Genomic DNA, 21741 nt, shown 5'->3' with positions numbered 1-21741 from the left:
CTCAAGTGAGTGAGTGTGCTCTGTCATGGACTAGCATACAATTCCAGGGTGGCTTTTTGCTTCTGTAGATTTCCATGACTCTAAATCGGATTAAGTAGTGGATGGATGATTTTGTTTCAGTCAGAAACTAAACTGTTTTAAATGTGGAGGGATTGAAAGTAAATAAAGTGTGAAAGTGTGTAAACCCCATGGCATCCCTTTACTTTTCTGATGCCTTTATCTAAAATAACTTACAAAACATTCATAAACAACTATCTCTGCTAATTAAAGGCAGAACACCAGCTTGTGGATGAAGGGCAAACAAAGAAACTTTATAAAAGGGGATTTATTTACAAAAATCTAAAAAAAAGTAACAAAGATGCAAAAAAGAGGAAACAAGACAATATGAAAGCAAACAAGTCCAATATACAAAATCTAGCAATCAAAATCCAAAGACAGAAGCAAGAAGAGTAAAAAAAAAAAACCCAGAAAATTCAATAACAATAGCAATACTGTACTTACTGATACACCAACACTCTGAGAAAATGCATTTAATGAACCCCAAGGGATTCCACTTCCTGGCCTCTCTTTTATGGGGCTGGGGGGTGGTGGTGGTCCCTAAAGGAGATCTATTGTTGCCCTGGCTCTTGTGGGTTCCACCCACAAAATACAAGGAACACTGGAGAACATCTGTTAACACATAGAAACATAATAAGATTTATAATAGATAATCAGCCAAAGAAAATGTATATTAACACACTGCAAACAATAGCAATTACTCAATAAAGAACCAACAAAAAAAGGAATTTAAGCAAAAGCCAGAGAAGAAACCCTGGCTAAACCACAATAGGTGGCAGTAGTGGGATCTGAGCTCTTTATACTCTAGAATACCCTGCTTAATGCTGTCTCATGTGAGCTGCTTAAAATGTTGAAATTATCATGTTTTTTAAAGTTGGCATTTATTCAACTCATTCATTTCTGTTTGTATAGTAAATTCATGTTAAAAGTATTTTATTTGCTGTTCCTGTAATAAATCTCCATCAATATTTGCTCCTTGTTTAAAGACAATTTAGATATTTCATCATTTTGTAACTCACGATCATAAAAAAATCAATACGTGAGCATTCTGGTATTATTAACATACCAGTCATTCCTAGTACAATTTATCATTTAATTGCGTCCAGACTGCCATCAGTATTCATTTCACTCCTCAGTAAATTATTAAAAGTGATATTCTAATATTAAAACTTTAAAATGAAGACAGATGAGGGATGGATTTCAAATGCATCATGCAGGCATTTAAACTCCCTGCATATATGGCCATGGTCTAGTCCTGGGTTCAATCTCTAGCCCGGTTTAGGAGTTTGCACATTGTTCCTGTTTCAGCTGTCATCCCATATTCCAAAAAAAATGACAGCCCGGAAACTGACCCTCTGTGGGTTTGTAGCCAAGTGTGTCCCACATTGGACTGTGTCCTGTGCTGCCAGCAAACCTCAACTGTACAGGTGGGTTAGAAGATGAGAGAAGGGATGCAGACACTTTAAATTATATATACGGTAAAGGCACTACAGTATCCTTATATATAATTTGATACTATCCGTTGTCAGGGATGCCAGGGGCCATGACCCGGCCGGGACGTCATGAGGGACCGGATGTGGGTCTGCGCCCACCCTGGATCACGTGGGGGTCGCCTTCCTGGTTGCTCTGGGGGCCACGGGTACAGGGCATGGAAGCTCCACCCTGTAGGGGCCCGTGGTCACCGCCAGGAGGCGCCCCAATGCCTTGGGGACCTGTTACCCCAGCACTTCCGCCACACCAGGAAGTGCTGGGGGGAAGACTTTGGAGGATACCCGGAGAGCTGCCGGGAGAACAGCCGACACTTCCGCCACACTGGGGCGTGGCCAATGGGGGAGTGTTGGAAGCACCTGGAGCTCATCCAGGTCATGAATAAAAGGGGCCGTCTCCCTTCATTCGAGGCTGGAGTCGGGAGGAGGAAGGACGAAGCTCAGGAGAGCTGTGGAGGCGGCCCGAAGAAAGGCATTGTGGCCAGGACTGTGTGTTTTGGGGTTTGTGCACGTGACTGAGGTCTGAGTGACAATTGGACTGTGTCTTGGTGACATTATATTTGTAAATAATTGTGTAAATAAACGTGTGGTGGTTGAGAACAACATGTCCGCCTGTCTGTGTCCGGGTCAACTTCCACACCGTATGTATGGTGTTCACGTCAATACCCCGTATGTATGGTGTTCGCGTCAATACCCCGTATGTATGGTGTTCGCATCAATACCCCGTATGTATGGTGTTCGCGACAATACCTCGACTCAATACAAGCTAGAACCATGCAATGGGACTCTGCCTCTGTAGTTAGAACATAACATGGCAAACGCGGACGAAGTATTGCATGATTGGCTAAGAATGTTCGAATACTTTAGTGACGCCGCTGGATGACTGAGTATAGTAAGTCGGTGTTGGTTCAAGCAGATAACAGTAAGTTTGGTTGGTTTTTGGAATGTTGGATTGGTGGGGCGTATTTTCCAGGACTAACATCATCGACTGACTTAAACCCTTCGACAGCTCCGGAACCGTAAGTAATTTAGAACGTATCGCCATTTGCTTGTTACGTCGAAATCTATCTTTGGGCAGTTCGGTTTTGGTAGCCGTCCTTCTGACATCTATTGGCAAACTGAGTAATGACGGCTAGGTATTAACAACGGTCATTGTTTAAATTTTAGCCGATCTAGATCTAAAATGACCACGCCAACATAAGTATTACTCCAACTCTGATTACAGTAACAAAATAAGGTTTGCTTTGAAAATTTGTTTGCCAGAAAAGATCAAATGAGGTGCGTCGAAGAGCTGAGTTCATGTCTCACAGCCCCCGTTTAAACAGGAAGCTCTTCATTACATCGGCCAAAAAGGTCTATTTTCAGCACAAATCAGTGCCATGATAACAAAATCAGTTTAAGGACTTAAAAAAAACAAATCTTTGTAGAGAAAGTATAGATTTCACAAACATAGAATTTGTAGCACGATTCTATTGGGCTCCCAGTCGCTAGTAATAAATATTCTTGTAACCTTCCTCAACATAAACATTCAAAATGAGTTGCTTCTCAACAGCAGGTTTCAATAGGAGCTGGTGTACCAGACAGCATCAGGGAGCCATGTTGCTTATCTGCATATCTACAATCACCAGAGAGGATAATTTGCCTCACTAGGCAGTTGCATCAGGTTTCCCAGCACGGCCTTCCTTGTTCTCTGTTTGTTCTCACTGCCTGAGCAGCCTGGGTTGCAAGCCGAGGTATTAAGAGAGGATGCAACAACCCATTTGTCCATTCCCGGAGGGTGAATATGTAATTACTCCCCTCTGTGAATGACAAGCTAGAGGCGGCATAATGAAGCTGAGCACCTGGCAGCAAAAGAGAAAACACAGCAGATTGAAAGGGGGGAACCTTTGTTACTCTGCTTTGTAAAGGATGGAGATGATGGTTGGGGGGTGAGATGGCAGAGCAAAATGTGATTTTTGCAAATTTGCCTTTGTTGTGATGATATACTCTTGAGAATCATGAAATGTGCTCTGGATGAAATGACCAAATGGTGGTCCTCCTTGCCAATTAGCTGATGAAAGCTGACCTTTTCAGATCTTCATGCTCAAGTTCAACATTACACTTTCATTGGCAGCGAGGGAAGGTGAGCCTGAAAAGCAGCCACAGAATGAGAGTGTGAACAGTTGTTAGACTTGTAGGGTGGCCAAATAAATGAGATATGAGGCTGGTCTGCTGTTCCATAGTCATTTAGAGGACGCTTTAGGGCAATCTGGCCTAAAATGTGGAGCATCATTTTCAGTAAATGTAGAGCAAGCAGGCCATACTTAACAGAGCGTTACGTGAAGAAAAGCACCCAGAACTGTGTTACATTTTCATTGCCTCTAATACGAAGCACTGGCAGGTCAGTGATCAAAGGTGGGATTTTAAATTCATGAGCCTTATCATTACTTTTATAATTATTATTAGAGACGCCCCATCAGTCTCAGCGTTTATGTCAGGGCAGAAGACTTATTATGTTAACATAGCCTTGTAGTGTTAGGGCTGCTGTTGTTAGGTCTCATACTGCTCTATTATATTATAATTTCATTTATAGTAGGAATGGCTTTCACATGGTCATTACTAAGTCTTTTCCATTTTCTTTGTCTTCACAGAGCTGTTCCTAGTAGTGGCATAAAAAACTCTGTGGTAACTGGAGTGACCCAGTGGTGCCCTAGCGTTGGTTGAACAATAAAAATTGTATGCGATCTGCAAAGAAAAGCCATGTCACGTAATACATCTGACCAGCTTCACATAGAGTGGCCATATTTCACGGCACAAACACATTCTGCGTAGGAGAACAGCAGCTGCCAATTCACTCACTGTACAGCGTCTATAAAACATATTTACCTTCTTTGAAAGTTTCACATATTATTGCTATACAACATTGGATCACAGTGCATTTAACTTGGCGTTTTTGACACTGGTCAACAGAAAAAGACTCCTTAATGTCAAATATAAAACTTGAAATAACTGATCACATACATATTTACCCCATTCCATGTCATAACTTAGTAGATACACCTATGGAAGCCATGACAGCACTGAGTGAGTCTGTACAACTTGGCACATCTCCTCACTGCACCCCATTTTTCTCTGCAAAACTCTTCCAAGTTCTACAGGCTTCAGGTTGATCGCGTCTGAACAGCTTTTATTGAGTCCTGCAACACATTTTCAATTGTGTTGAGATCAGGACTCTGACATTCACATTGCTGTTTTGAAGCCAATCTTGTTTAGCTTTAAGTTTGTCCTTGCTGGAAAACAATTCTCATCCCAAGGAGCAGCTTTCTTGCAGATCACATTGGGTTTTCCTCCAGCATTTCTCTATATTTTTACGACATTCATTTTCCCCTCCACCCTTACATGTCTTCCAGACCAGCTTCAGAGAAACATCCTCAAATCCTGACATTGCCACCACCACGCTTCACGGTGAGTATGTGGGTTTTTGATAATGTACAGTGTCAAGTTCAGTCTGATGGCCATGAAGCCTAATTTTGGTCTCCTCAGACTATAGAACCTTCTTTTATCAGACCGGTCTTTCATGTACCTTTTGCTAACCTCTGCCTGAAATGTTGTGTGTGTGTGTTTATTTATTTATTTTTAACAGTGGCTTTCTCTTTGCCACACTCACAAAAAGCTAATGCTGTTGAAGCTGTTGTCTGCATAGTCTCTCCAGTCTTATTCATTGCAACTTGTAACTCTTCCAGTGTTCTCACAGGTCTCTTGGTGGTCTCCCCAAATAGTTTTTCTCTCCTATGATCACTCAGTTTTTGTACGAGAACCTGCTCTAGGCACATTTCCAGCTGAGCCATGCTCTTTCGATTTCTTAATGACTGATTTGACAGGGCTCCGAGGGATATTCAATGACTTGGACATTTTCTTGTCTGCATTCCCTTACTTGTGCTTTTCAGTCAGCTGTATGGCGTTTTCTTATGTCTTCATCGTCTAGGTTAGGCAACCATACTGACTTGTCACAATATGGACCTTCCACATACCTTCAACTGAAAACCCAGACAGGAGACCCCTATTGAGCTGATTGTATGACTTATAAAACCAACTGGATGCCCCAGTAATGATTTAAGGATATCACATTAAAGGAGGGGGGCAGCATGGTGGCGCAGTTGTAGCGCTGCTGCCTCGCAGTAAGGAGACCAGGGTTCGCTTCCCAGGTCCTCCCTACGTGGAGTTTGCATGTTCTCCCCGTGTCCGAGTGGGTTTCCTCCGGGTGCTCCGGTTTCCTCCCACAGTCCAAAGACATGCATGTTAGGTGGATTGGCGATTCTAACTTGTCCCTAGTGTGCGCTTGGTGTGTGTGTGTGTGTGTGTGCCCTGCGGTGGGCTGGCGCCCTACCGAGAATTTATTCCTGCTTTGCGCCCTGTGTTGGCTGGGATTGGCTCCAGCAAGGTTATTGCGGGTTGGAAAATGACTGACTGACATTAAAGAGGCAGAATCACTACATGATTGGGAGTAAATTAATTCAAAAAATACAATAAAACACAAAACAACCACATTAAAGAGATCTGTTTTTCCTTTTACATTAAAAAGTTATTTTCTGTTGATCAGTGCCGGAAAAGCCAAATTAAGTCCACTGAAAGTCAAAGTTGCTTAACAATAAAATGTGAAACCGTCAAAGTGGGTGAATATTTTTTATAACCACTGCATCTGTGATTATGTTTATTTCAACAACAGCAAAATCACCAAATGTATGAGCAGAGGGCTTTGTTAATTTCATAGCAAAATTAGGCTAAACCAAACTGATAGATAGATAGATAGATAGATAGATAGATAGATAGATAGATAGATAATTCTGGAATGATTCATTTGAGAATAATTCTGGCCAATGATTTGGACCTAAACCCACTACATGCTGCACTTGAGTATCCCCTACTGTTTGCTAATGCCACTTTTTTTACATATCTAATATAGTGCCTTTCTGATCTATCTATTTCATGGTACATGATCTATCTATCTTTTATAGCTCACCATGTCCCTGACCTAGATAAGCGAGCTAGAAGATGGAAGGTTGGGGTAAAGAAAGTGCTGTGAGAAAAGGGCCATCTAAACAATATCGATTTTGTGATGGATCTTCCATCAGCAATTTAGAACTACGTGACCTGTTTGTGCAGAGATGACCCATTAGACAAGAGTAAAGTGCAGAGACAACATCCCAGTCCTGCCTGAGTACAAAGTCATCCAGCTCAGTGTTACTGAGAAATAAATACCTCTAACAGTCAGCAAACAGGTAATTTGGCCACAAATCAAAACTATTGACGTTTAAAAACAACAAAGGCGTTTATTACCTGTAGCAGGGAGTGGCTGGATGACACCTGACTGTTTTATTTCATAAAAATCTACTTCCAACAAAAATTAAAAAATCAGATTCACATCATTAAAGGTAACAGAAGCCAGCTGAAAATTCTAAAGCGTGACTTCATCTGTGATGCAGTCTTCCAGCAACCCAAGGGAGTCTTTATCAGAGCTGACTCTCTAAGTAATCTATATAAGTGGTCAGATGGATCAAAGTCAATGATACCATAAGCAGTTCTTTCTCCATAAGTCGTGATGTCAGGAAATGTGATCGCATCATCTTAAAGAGCAGAGTCCATTGTCTTAAATTAGAAACTGAGCCTCTAGCTGATTTCAGCAAACATGCAGGGCTTTCTGAATGTTGACTTCCCAGAATTCTGGGAAAGACAGCCTGCACACACAGAGCCTTCAGATATGAAGACATTGGGCTTAATTAAACCATCAGACAGTTCTAGGCAAGAGAGACAGAGCTGCACTCTCTCTCTCTCTCTCCAGACCTGTTTGAAAAATATCTCCACATGCACTTTCTCTTCAAAAATACTGAAATGAAAATAATAAAACAACAAAGAAAATACAGTATAATGAGAAGAACAAAAATAGGCCACATTCCTCTGGAACAATCCTCATTTCATTATTAGCCACCCAGTCATCAACAAGAGTACTGTGAGTAAACAGCAAACAGATACTGCAGATAGATATAAAGGCAGTATAAGATATGATAGATAGATAGATAGATAGATAGATAGATAGATAGATAGATAGATAGATAGATAGATAGATAGATAGATAGATACTATACACAAAACATAGCACTGTATTTGATAGACTGATAGATAGTCCAATAAGAAAGACACTATATTAGATAAACAGGTAGGGCACTATGTTAGATAGGGGTGAAAAGCGATTGTTGAAAACTCATAATATAAAATAGATAAGACAGCTAATATATGAATTTCTATAAAAGGGTAAGTCAATAATTATCTGCATTTTTCTGATAATTTTGTTTGGGTTTGCTATACAACTTTCGAGCACAGGTAGAAATATGGTGTGTCTGTGGTCACAGTGTTAAAGTTTCAACCTTTTGATCAGTCAAATTCTCTTGTCTTTTAGGAGTAGACATGGATGCTCCTCTCCATTTGCACAACAGAAGAGAAGCAAGCAGTTGGTACAGACTTGCTAATTTTTTTTTTTCAGTAGTAGACATGGACTCTGCACTCTGCTTATGCTTATGCTTAACACTTGTCTGACCATTTATGAACTTTTTAATGCATTTGTCTCTGTATGTCATGCAAAAACCCATCTATGAATTTCGGTCTATGGTACACTTTGATGAGCAGCATCTGGCCTTTGCCAGACACTATGTTTGGAGTTCTGCACAAAGAGTTCAATTTTTGTCTCAGCAGACCAGATAATCTTTATTCTCATGCTCTCAAAGTTTTTTTAAATATCATTTTACAAACTCCAAAGGGGGGTCAGTCACTTTACAATAATTGACTAACTGATGGAGTGCTGCTGAAATGGTTGTCATTCCAAAAGGATCTCCCATTTCAACAAAAGACTTCTAAAAATCCTGTTATTGTGACCATTGGTTCCTTACTCACCTGCCTGACCAAGGCCCTTCTTGGCCGCTATCTCAGTTTGGTCAGACAACCAACTTTAGGAAGAGTTCTGTGTGCTAAACTTCTTTCACTTCACAATTATTGAGGCCACTGTGCTCCTGAAAACACACAAGGCTTTAGAAATGGTTTAATCCCTTTGTCCCGATCTATTGCCCCTTTGTTATCATTCACCACAATTTGATCAAAGAGGTCTTGGTCTTCATGTCTTAGTTTTTTGTCCTGACATTGAGTGTGCCTTTCTCAATGATGTTCGATCAATTCAGTTTTGTCACATGTGGACTCCAATCAAACTCTAGACACATCTTAAGGTAAGATTAAAGTAAGCAAGATGAGCCTGACCACGGGATCTGAATACTTGTAGAAATGAGAAATTTCAGTTTTTAAGTTTTAATAAATTTGCAAACCTTTCTGAAACCATGTTTTCACTTTGTCACTGTGGGCTATTGAGTGTAGATTGAAAGGCAAAAATGGCAAATATATTCATTGAAAATTAAATCTCAAACACAATAAAGTGTTCACAAGGAGAAGGAATTTGAATACTTTCGAATCCAGACTGTATGTATATATGTATAAAGTATATATATTGAAATGGATTGTGGGGTGGGGAAGCCGGCTTCCCAACCAGGTTTTGTGTCCATGCAGATCCCTCGTATAATTGATGGACAAGGAGAGAATGGTTATTGGAACTGCATGCTCCCCAAACTGTTATGTGGCAGTGTCTTGGGGCTGGAACACCTATGTACCTACCAGTAGGGCACTCTGGGTATTGTAGTCCCGAAGCAAAACCCTACTAGATACAATGGGTGCCACCAGGGGGCACTACTCAGAATTGCATCCCTATCCAGACAAGGGTCTGCCTGGCACAGAGGCAGTTCCTCAATGGGAGTCGCACCTCTGGAAGTGCCCCATGGGTCAGACGGGAAAGGAGCCACCCCTCTTCACACAGGGGTTCAATTGGAGCCTGAGTAGGAGCTGGAGTGGAGTGGAAAATAAGTGAAGCAAAAGAAAGAAAAAAGAAAGGAAGATAAAAGAGAAGGAGAGAGTTTATGATGTTTTGCACAGACCTGAATACAAGGGAAATCCTGTGGCAGATATTTGTGGAAAAATAAACCGTGTCATTAACCTGGTGTGTGGTGTCTGAGAGGTTATGGGCTCTGGGGCATAGGTACACCCCCCCAGTGTTCATTATCGCAATCTGATTATTTGGATGGTTACCTACTAGGTAATGATTGTAGTTAGTCAGCCATTTGGCAAACATCTGCCACGTCCTCTCAGTTGCGAGAAGCAGATCATAGGAAATGTGATACGGTTTCTGCAAAATAATCAGATTGCGATTCAGACCTATGAATGTGGTACTACGATCTTCACCCTGTCAAGTAAGCAAACCAATTGCCGTGGCGCAACATCATATATATATGTATATACAGTACACCTCCAAAATTCACGGGGGTTACGTTCCTAGAGCACCCGCGAATTGTGAAAAATCGTGACTTTTGGTTGTGGGTAAAAAAATGCCTTTTAAATGTCTATTTTTATAATTTAAACCCTAAATACAGTATGCCCCAATGCACTTTAATTTCGTTGCAAACTCAGCTTAATACATTAATACATTACCTAAAAACAGAATGTAAAGGTAAACCCGTCTACTGTACATTACTGTACTGTTATGTCTCCCGCAGTGCTAGAATGTAAAATACAGATGTTACCGCTATATGTACTGTAAATCATGCAAGCACGTTTTCTTTGTTATGTGCTGTAGTTTTCTTTGTTATGAGTAAATAATAATAATAATTTATTTAATTAAAATACAGTAAAATGTATGGGTTCTCAGCAATGATGAATGATATTGATGATGATGATGATGATGTAGCTGTGCAGTACGATGCAGAAGATTTAAAACTCCTCGGGTGGTGCCTCTTCTTCAGGTGCTTCAGGAGGAGTCATATCTTTGGATGGGTCTTCTTCTGGTGGGGTTTCGTGCTGGCTTTTCTTTATAGGTTACATTGTGATGGGAAGTTGCTATATTGTCTCCTGTAGCAAACTGCTGGTACAATTTCCGTGCTTTCTCACGGATGTACATGTACATATACATATAGACACACAAGTTTATCTTGTTATAGTATTTGTTGCTATGATTTGCTGTTCAGTAACCTTGTGACTTGTGGGTTTAAACTGTTCCTGAACTATAGATGCGAGTGCCAATGGCCTTGTATTGTTTGCCAGAAGGAAGGATGAGTAAAAAATGCCCTGCGTTTGATCAACAGACTGACAGGCAGGTAGATATATATATATATATATATATATATAAAAAATATATATATACTAGACATTAAGCCCGTTACAATAATGGGCGTTAGAACAGTAGTGCATAAACATTAGTAGGAACAGTCTATATTAAATGGCAAGGGACCTTGTATGTGGCTGTAATATGCGTCACTGTATTGTGTGCCTTTAATTTTCTCTCTTAGTAATACTGGTTTGTATTTCGGTAAAATGCCTGTAATTTTGTCTGACAGTAATACAGTGGAACCTCGGCTCACGACCATAATTCGTTCCAAAACTCTGGTTGTAACCCGATTTGGTCGCGAACCGAAGTAATTTCCCCGATAGGATTGTATGTAAATACAATTAATCCATTCAAGACCGTATGAACTGTATGTAAATATATATTTTTTTATGTTTTTAAGCACAAATATAGTTAATTATACCACTGAATGCACAGCGTAATAGTAAACTAAATGTAAAAACATTGAATAACACTAAGAAAACCTTGAACAACTGAGAAAACTAACACTGGAAGAGTTTGCGCTATAGCCTTATGACCCGCTTGCTAAAAACACTTTTTTTTTAATGAGTTTTAAGCACAGGGAAAAAAAATTAACATTTGAAAAATTAATAAACAACCAAGAAAAGTAACATTGCAACAATGCACGCGCACACCTGTGTGTGTGTGCGTGCGTTCCGTGCGCGCCTGTGTGTGTATGTGTGTCCCGTGTGTGTGTGTGCGTGTCCAGTGTGTGTCCCTTGTGTGTCCCTTGTGTGTGTGTGTGTGTGTCCGTGTGTCTGTCGTGCACGCGCCTGTGTGCGTGTGTCTGTCTCTCATGCGCCTGTGTGTGTGTCTGCACAGGGAATGCACAGGAAGAGACTGAACACGTACCGTGTGACCCCGCGCATACGCACTTCACCAGAAGACACACACATGGACACCTGGACGCACATAGGAGTTTTATTAAAGAGGATGATATATATATATATATATATATATATATATACTGTGGGTTGGCACCCTGCCCAGGATTGGTTCCTGCCTTGTGCCCTGTGTTGGCTGGGATTGGCTCCAGCAGACCCCGTGACCCTGTATTCGGATTCAGCGGGTTAGAAAATGGATGGATGGATATATATATATATATATATATATATATATATATATATATATATATATTTATATAATAGATAGATAGTAAAGGCACTGTGTTTCCTGATATGACAGGTACTATATATAACTAATGGATACATTTTGTTTGATTTTACATATTCTGTGTCTATACATTCCTTCAGTGATAATTACTGTATTTTATTTTAGTTCTCATTCTCAAAATCTTTGGCATTTCTGGCACTTTGATTCAAAAGCTGTTATTCAGATGACACTCACTTTTCACTAAAAAAAAGCAGGACTCAGTTGTCTCAGGCGCCGTTCCGATTTCTTGGTCTAATTGTGTGTATCAGGATGTTGTCTTTAAATGAGTGTCTATCTGTTATTTACCCACACATACACGTCAGACTCAAGGCGCAGCTTCTTTTAAAAGATAAGAGGAGTTTATTATTAGTGAGGTGAAATAACAATGATGGCCTCCCTACTGCCAGGAAGATCTTTCATAGTAAGGATTTGTGACAGATGAAACTGGGTGTTAAGTAAAAGTAAATGATAGTGCTGAGTGTAAACGACACTACATGATTATCTGATGAGCTGCTCAACAATTCTTCCTTCTTTTTTTCTTTTGAATTGTTTTGAGCTTTTTTAGCTTTGCTGTTACCTAGCTATTAGAGGGCTAACTAACATTATAAGCAGATAATGTGTGACAGTTTAGTAAGTTCTTGTATTACACAGGCACAGGGAAGCATAAGAGAAAGTTAGTTCAATTAGTCAACCTGTCTAAAGTCAGATAATACCCTTCACAGATGGACACCAGCACAGGTCTGTTTATTATCACACACATAGGGAAGAAAGGATGCTGGTGTCAGCTGCCTTAGAATAATCAGCCATTACTAGTAACAAGAAGATAAAGGGTTAATGCTAAGCCTTAAGCTGGGTGCCATATTGACGTTTGTCAATGATAACTGTAATGGGCCTCGACTAACAACCCAATGAGAGAGTTGCTGTGCAGGTGAAGGCCTCATCCACACTAGCACATTTTCATTTAAAAACGCAAACATTTGTCTTCATTTTTCTCTTTCATCCACTCTCCCCGGACGTTTTCAAATGATGAAAACAAATACTTTTAAAAATGCTCTTCAGAGTCATAAAATTTAGAAAATGCTGGAGTGGCATTTCAGTGTGGACAGGCGAAAACAAAGATTTCTGAAAATGTGCAGACTCATGAGAACAATCAAGAAGAGAATGGGCCATGCAGCCTATCAGAGCTCACCAGTCCAATCCACTTAGTTCTTCTAAAATAACATCAAGTCAAGTTTTGAAAGTCCCTAAAGTTTTACTGTTTACCATACCACTAGGTCACTTATTCCAAGTGTCTGTGGTTGTCTGGGCAAAGAAAAACTTCCTAATGTTTGTGCAAAATTTACCCTTAAGAAGTTTCCAACTGTGTCCCCATGTTCTTGATGAACTCATTTTAAAATAATGGTCTCGATCTACTGGACTAATTCCTTTATAACTTTAAACACTTCAGTCAGGTCTCCTCTTAATTTTCTTTTGCTTAAACTGAGAAGGTTTAGCTCTTTTAAATCTTTCTTCACAATTCATCCTGTGTAGCCCTGGAATCAGCCTAGTTGCTCTCCTCTAAACTTTTTCTAGCACTGCTATGTCCTAGTTTTAGGCCCAAACTGTACACAGAACACCACGTGAGGTCTAACCAGTGTGTTATAAAGCTGGAGCAGAACCTGTTTAGACTTGTACTTCACACATCAGGGCGCTATATAACCTCACATTCTGTTAGTCTTCTTAATGGCCTGGATTTTGATAGTGTCAAGTCAACTGTAACTCCTAAATCCTTCTCATAAGGTGTACTTCTGATTTTCAGCCTCCCAGTTGTGTATTCAAACCTAACATTTTTGCTTCATGTCCTACGTGTAATACTGCAACACACTGTGGTTGGTCCGTGCTTATTACGAGACTCTTCCCTGATTAGATCCTGCTCATTATATCTCATTCCCTAATTGGACACCCTTCAAAGAAGAAGAATTTATTCCAACATAATGAGCATAAAAGAGTGGCACTTGGTGTGTTGCTACCTGTATGCATTGTGGCAGACGATTGGGGACCTTGCCCCACCAGGATGCCTGGAGAAGGGAAAGACCAGGAGAGGGGCAATATCCCCCCCCAGGTTACATCATCAGGGGGTGCCTGGATGATCCTGGAGCCCTGGATGGCAGCACTTCCGCCACACCAGGAAGTGCTGCTGGAAGAGGAACCAAATGCACCTGGAGTGCTTCAGGGTGCCCATGCAGCAATTCTGCCACACCAGGAAGTGCTGCAGGAAGTTCATCAGGGCACACCTGGGGCACATAAAAGGGGCCGTCTCACTCCATTTGAGGAGCCGGAGTCGGGTGGCAGAGGACTGTGCTTGCGAGAGAGGAGTAAAGGCGGCACAAGAAAAAGGCAAAGAAAAGACTGAGCTGAGTAATTTGCGGATTTGTGCATTGTGTTGTGCTAAGAAGAAGGTGAAAATAAAAACCATGTGTGTTTTGGACATCAGTCTCAGTGTCTGTCTGTGTCCAGGCTTCTTTCACAGCATCTAAATTGCATTTTGTGAGATTTTTAGAAATGGTGGTCAAGCAGCTACTCACACTGCATGATAGAGTCACCAATCATATATTTGTTCTAACTGCATGAGGATGTATACATTTATTTTTTTTTAATTTACAAAAATATCCTAAAATCCTCTTCTTACTTTGCTGTTCTGGGGTATTATGTGTTGTTTGATGAGGGGAACAGATGAATTTAAATGAATTTAGTACAAAGCTGCAGCCTAACAAAACCGGAGTGAAGCAGCCTGAATACTTTCTGAAGGCACAGTAGATACTGAGGGAGTTTATGTTTAATTAATGAAAGACACCGTTTAGAAGTAGAATTTCATTTAGAAACTGTTAAGTGTTTTGTGCAGATTAGCAGGGAATAATACCAATTAGCTGCATTACAACTAGCTTAACAAAAATTGAAAATTGTTTAAGGGAGTGTTTTTTTTTTCTATCCACTGCACTTCTCGAGTGATGAAGCAAAACATGAGTTTAACTGTCTTTGTGGCACTTATAAATGCCACCAGTTAAAAGTTTCAGTGCATTTCCAAAGTATTTTACAAAAGCATAATTGTGCTTTCGTGTTGACTATGAAAGGTGCTATTTACAGTGAGCACTGGCGGGTACTTCTCAAAGTGTGTCTTTGTTATTCCACTCTGCTGTCCCGATCCTTAGTCAGCTCCTCAAATGAATATTTACTCTGCGATTGTCTACCGACTCTGGAATATCTTCTTCCTACACATTCTTTCTTGTACAATGTAATCATTTTCTCAATTCTACATTCCCTTTTGTATCATCTTTTGAACCGTTGAGCATTATTTAAGCTTTAGACTGCCTTTCTTATGACTTCAGACTCAGAGGTTGTGGGTTCAAATCCTGCTACTGACCCTGTGTGACCCTAAACAAGTCACTTGACCTGCCTGTGCTCTGATCGGAAAACCTAAAGAAAAGTAACCACCTGTATCATAAATGTTGTAAGTCGCCTTGGATAAAGGCATCAGCCAAATACATAAAGGTAAATGAAGTATGCGTTCCAACTATGAACTCATATTTTTCTCATTATTTCAACCCAAGTCTCCCATTCATGAAGTTTTTAAAACCATGAATACCTTCGCTTATTGTTCTCTGTGTTTCAGTTATGCCTTTCAACTGTAGACCTTCTTTCTTGTTTACCAACGTAAGCTCTGTTTTTATCATCTTCTCAGCTGTAGAATCCATTACTGTACTTATCTTTTCCTCAGCCTAGGACCCCTCTGTTATCATTGATTAATCTTTAGATCTCGTTCTTACACTTTTCAGCTATGCACCAGCCCTGTCATATTTTCAATTTTCTGAGCCACCTTTCTGTCTGGATCCTTTTTCGTCATTACTTCTTATTATGTGACTTTGTTCAGCCTTGTTGTTCACAACCTACCCATCCATCCATTTTTTTATTCAAATTAAATTTAGGATTATGGTGGAGCTGGAGCCCAACCGATGAGCATAAGGCAGTGTTCCTGAATAGACTGCCGTGCCACCATAGGGCATAGCGTTGATCACACCCACAGGACCAATGGAGGCACAGCCTGCTTGATCAATTCAAGGCAGCTTAGGAAAGCCAAGATGAGGAGCAGATTGTGAGAACAGGAACAGAAAACATTTTGAAGTAGGGTGGAAGAAAAACTCGACTCAAGTAACATTGAAAAAACGCAAGTGGATCGGTGTGGGGGGGTGGTCTGTTGTCTAATGCCAGCACGTGTATTTGTAAGCAGAAAAGTGGAACTGATACCTGAGCCCCCAGCAAACTACAGTGGAATCTGAAAGCATTCAGACCCCCTCACTTTCTGCACACTTTATTGTGCTGCAGATTTAATTCAAAATGAAGAAATGTGCCATTTTTGCCCATCAGTCAACATGCAATGACTCATAATGATAAAGCAATGGCATATTTTCAGAGAGGTTTACCATTTTCTTTTTAAAAAATCAAACACTGAAATCTGTCTTTCATAGAAGTATTCAGACCCTTTGCCTTGGCATTCTAGATACGTTTAGAACTCGATTAGAATGCCCCTTTGGCCAACTGAAATGGCCACCGTTTAGTTAGGCGCACCCCTGTTTGTTGAAGGTCCCCCAATTCACACTGCATGTCAGGGCAACAAGCAAACCAAGAACTTCATAGAACTCTCTGTAGACATCTGCAACTGAACTGTGGTGAAGCATAGATTAGGACAAGAACGTAAAACCCTCTCCAAAGGCTTAGAGTGTCCCTAGAAACATAGTGGCCTTAATAATTGTAACATTGAAGAAACTTAAAACCAACAGGACTCTTCCTGAGTTGGCCATCCAACCAAACTGAGGAACAGAGCAAAATGGGCCTTGGTTAGGGAGGTGACCAAGAACCCAAAGGTCACTCTAATAGAGCTTCAGTAGCCCACTTCTGTGATGAAAGAACCCATTTAGGACCCTCTGAAAATAACACAAATATGTGTGTGTAAACATTGTGATCTGTAGCGATAGTAGAGAGCAGGTTGAGGAGACCCTTGAGAGGTAAAGATATGCTCTAGAGAGGAGAGGAATGAAGGTCAGTAGGAACAAGACAGAATACATGTGTGTGAATGAGTGGGAGGTCAGAGGAATGGTGAGGATGCAGGGAGTAGAGTTGGTGGAGGTGGATGAGTTTAAATACTTGGGATCAACAGTACAGAGTAATGGGGATTGTGGAAGAGAGGTGAAGAAGAGAGTGCAGGAAGGGTGGAATGGGTGGAGAAGAGTGTCAAGAGTAATTTGTGACAGACGGGTATCAGCAAGGGTGAAAGGGAAGGTCTACAGGATGGTAGTGAGACCAGCTATGTTATATGGGTTGGAGATGGTGGCACTGAACAGAAAGCAGGAGACAGAGGTGGAGGTGGCAGAGTAAAAAGTGAGAAGATTTGCATTGGACAGATGGACAGGTTTAGAAACAAGTACATTAGAAGGCCAGCTCAGGTTGGACGGTTGGGAGACAAAAATCAGAGAGGCGAGATTACGCTGGTTTGGACATGTGCAGAGGAGAGATGTTGAGTATATTGGGAGAAAGATGTTAAAGATAGAGCTGCCAGGGAAGAGGAAAAGTGGAAGGCCTAAGAGAAGATTTATGGATGTGGTGAGAGAGGACATGCAGGTGAGGGTGCAACAGAGCAAGACGTAGAGGACAGAATGATATGGAAGAAGATGATCAGCTGTAGTAACCCCAAACGGGAGCAGCCAAAAGAAGAAGAAGAAGAAGAATCTCAAGACTAGGATCAATAACTGAAAACATTTTTGGATTAATAAATGGACATACAGTATGTGTTATGTTTTAAGGCTTTTTCATTCACCTATGAACCCGTACACCCTTTAGCCTGATTGTAAGCTGCAAAAACAGACAAGGTATTTTTAAAATTTACAGAAAATACTTCACTTTAGAACACAGATTTATACAGCAAATTAATATATACCGTGAATCTGAATAAATAACTTTGACTTGATAAACACCCAATTTATCCTTAATATGACTCAACGCCTTTTGAGGACACGGCCAAGTAAAAAGGACCCTTGTCCTAGAAAACACAACTTAAAATGGGAGCAACTGTTGAACAATGAAAATGGTGTAGCAGGATTTCCAAAACATGATGCTAAAATAAAACAAAAACTATATACGAAAGATGCATATGGGTCACAACTACAGTGTCATCCATCACTTACCCTGACTGTGACTCTCCGAGGAACAGATTCAGATGTGTGTAAGGCTTCAGTTCCTCTGTAAGTAGGACGTGGATCGCTAGATCATAGATGATGTGTCACTTGCTCACAGATTCCTCCTTATCTGCTCTCAGAGCCATTGCAGCCACCTGTGGACGCTATCCATTAACCTGAGATGAAGACTGGGCTCCTTTGGTACTGTGTCTCTCTGTAGAATCCTTGGGAACCGCTGGTTTGACTTTGTGTCGAATGAGTGGTTGCTGATGGAGTCCCGAATGAGGCACGTTACCTGTATTGTGAGGGAGCAGCAGTTACGGCACTACAGCCATGTGGCGCAATTCCCCGAGAATGATCCGGCTCGCAGGATCCTAATTGTTGAGGACCCGAGTGGCTGGACCAGGCCAAGGGGACACCCACGTAACACCTGGCTGTGTCAGACAGATGGGTCATTTCCGGAGAGTGGGAATGGACCAGTGTCTGCCTGGTGGGGTGCCAACTAGGATCCTGACCTGTTTCATACCAGTGCATGCTCCTCAACCTGACCACAAACCTGTATACAAAAGTTATGAATGAAAATAGAATGTACCGTTAAGCTCCTCTAATACCGAAACCAAAAGAAAAATTACAACAGAATAAAGAAAAATGTATTCTACCCAAAAAAATGCAAAAAACAAGGACTTACCGAACACTGACAAGCAGATTAAACTTATTTGGCTGTGGTTCTCTCTGTAAAAGAAAGCAAAAATGTTTCCATCACTATCGATAATACGCCTACTTTGCTTAATATTTACAGGTGGTTTGTTACAATTGAGCATTTCACTTGACTTCTGAAGACTGGCAGCTCTTTGACAAGCAGATTGGAAGGTCAAATTCAAGTTAGAAGACACCTACAAAGCTAAAGGCGATAGCAGCAAATGGTGACACATAAAGAGCACACTTTATATTTACAGTAGGCACAAACAACTATTTTATCAATAATTGCATTATATGCCAGCCTTGCTCAATGCTGTACATGTATAACCTTCAAAAAGGACATTCAAATAAACAATAAAAAAAAAAAAAAACGATTGAAAAAGAAAGCCATGACCAGCTCAAGTGTTAGCAACAGGGGGGCGAATCGGGCTGTCATCTTGTGAGGATCTGCCGAGTCACAAAAGAGCCAATTATCACAACAATAGGAGGACATGAAGAGAGGCAGCAGGGTCACAGCAGGGCTTGGGGGGAGTGAATGCCATTAACTCGGGGTCAAGCAGCCTTCACCTGCCTCTGTGCAATGCAAACAAAAAGCTAATTTCTTTATTTATTCCTCTTGCTTTACATCTACGCAGTGACTATACAAAAAGAGTTATTTGAAAGTGTCGTGCCACTACATTATTTCAGGAATATAAAAAGAGGAATACATTTTAAAACTGATTTTGCATGTGCCATTAAAAATAGAAAGTGTCCTTTTTAGCTTCAGTGATATTATTGTACTAATTGAAGAGCCCTCACATGTTTCCGTATCTGGAGGAAATACAGAGATGAATTGGGCTCCGTAATTATTTACTTTTAACATTGGCAAATATTTTCTTTTCTTTTCTTTTTGTGCCAGTTTTTGCAGACTGAAAGGTATTGTCTGTGATGCACTGCACTCAGCTAATTATTTGTCTTGTTTTATCGAACCAATGGGAACTGTGTAGCCTCCTTAGTGTGATGTTAACCCCCAGAGAAATGAGCTAAAAATGTTGAATATTGTTCAACATGAAAAAATGTTATTGTAACAGGAAATGGAAATACCAAAATCCCGACATAATCAGTAGGAGAGGTCTGTTTAGAGCCCGCTGCTCTTTCATATGTCTTTCATATGATCAACAGCCTGATGGGACAGTAGTAGTGTGTTACTTTGCATGCTTTTCTTAAGTTTTTTCTGTTGCTTGCATATAAGAAGGTAGAATGTCAGTGTCTGATCCACACCACATCTTCCATGGTGCAGGTGTCTTACAGACTTGTTCCCCTCTACTCTCATGTGACTTCCTGGGCCCCCTGCAGAGAGGCATCCTCACAAGATAATACAGCTGCCAGCATGCTTCAAAGAGAGGATGGTATGTATTTCATAAAATGTCGTATCTGGCTTGTGCCAAACATGATGGGCAAAAAGCAAAATTTTGGCCTTATAAGACCACAGAACGGTGTCTTCTGGCAAACTAAAATGTCTTGTGGGTGTTTTTTTCCCTCTTTGTCGCTCTCCCATAAAGCTGCAACTGGTGAAGCACCCGGACACAGTTATTGTCTGTATGGTCAATCGGCCACTGGGGCTTGTAACTTGTTCAGAGTCCTCACAGGTCTCTTGGCGGCTTCTCTCACAAATTGCTCAGTTTTTGTGGAAGGCCGTCTCATAGGCTCTTTCCATTTCTTGCTGAACGATTCCACTGGAGTCCAGGGGATCTTCATTGACTTGGAGGTTTTCTTGTCTCCATTCTCTGACTTATGTTTTTCAATCACCTTTACCAGGAGTTGCTTAGAGTGTTCTTTGGTCCTGGGTGGGGGTGCATGCTGGAGCCTATCCCAGCTAGGATGGGGCACAAGGCAGGAACAAACCCTGGAGAGGGTTCCAGTCCATTGCCGGGTGACTGCACACACACACCCACACAACAAACACACACTAGGGCCGAAACAGAGTTGCCAATTCACCTGACCTGCATGTCTTTGGATGGTGGAAGGCAACTGGAGCACCTGGAGGAAATCCACGCAGACACGGGGAGTACGTGAAAACCCAACACAGGAAGGACCCGGGACACAAACCACAGTCTCCTTACTGCCAGGCAGCAGCGCTAACCACTGTGCCGTCCATCGGGTTTAGAGATGTTCCTAATAATTGCTTCACTGAGTGTATACGGTTAGGATCCATTCAGTATGAAATTGCTTTGTGTGTTTTAGCTAAGATGTGGATCTTTATTGTGTGTCCTATAGTAAATTTTGTAAAGTTTATTTATAATTGCATTTTACTGCAAACTCAGTGAAGGTGCCACAAAATGAATTGGAAAAAAGTGCTTAAAATGCCATGGTGCCTGCTGTTAGGAAAGCGTCACTGACTAATTAAATGGGGATTCTCTCTTAGGACCTGAACTCTTCATCTTCTCCACTGTGTTTACTTTACTACAAAATCAAATCCAAAACTTAAAATCCAACTTACTCATTCTTCAAGACCAGAATCTGCCCTGAAAATGTCTCATGTCCTTCCTTCTGGATTTTTAGCTCAAATGATGCATTCCAATAAATTTCTCTTATGAATTGTTGTTTTAAATAAAATATCGTACTTACATAAGACTATGAAAGCGTTGCCCGGGCAGAGATAGCACCTGACCTCTCCAGGGAGCCTGTTAGCACGGGTGAAACACATGCTTGTACCTAGTGGATCCATGTGTTCTGTTTTTCTAGCTCAGCCTTTTGGGAATTTGACAAACCAGACAAGTCTGGATTCATCCGTGTTACAGTCTCGCCACTGACAACCCGAGACTAAAAGCTTTGCAAAAAAAGCCCTGCTCATCGCATCAGCCTTTTACCGATGTGCAGCATTCTTTAAAGCAATTATATTTATCCTTGACAG

The 21741-nt window shown here is 40.9% G+C and overlaps 1 long non-coding RNA gene across 1 annotated transcript; it reads right to left on the bottom strand.

The window, feature by feature from the left end:
- Positions 1 to 507: 507 nt before the first annotated feature.
- On the bottom strand, positions 508 to 21537 carry LOC120517563. Its single transcript, XR_005631056.1, has 3 exons — positions 21456 to 21537; positions 18838 to 18881; positions 508 to 669 (listed from the first exon to the last, which is right to left on the bottom strand). It is a non-coding gene; the product is annotated as an uncharacterized LOC120517563 (long non-coding RNA).
- Between the last annotated feature and the right edge of the window lie 204 nt (positions 21538 to 21741).

This window comes from Polypterus senegalus, chromosome 17, assembly GCF_016835505.1.
Source record: "Polypterus senegalus isolate Bchr_013 chromosome 17, ASM1683550v1, whole genome shotgun sequence".
In the NCBI taxonomy this organism is placed as follows: Eukaryota; Metazoa; Chordata; class Cladistia; order Polypteriformes; family Polypteridae; genus Polypterus; species Polypterus senegalus.
Note: the sequence above shows the minus strand (reverse complement) of the source record. Positions and strands in the feature narration are given on the sequence as shown.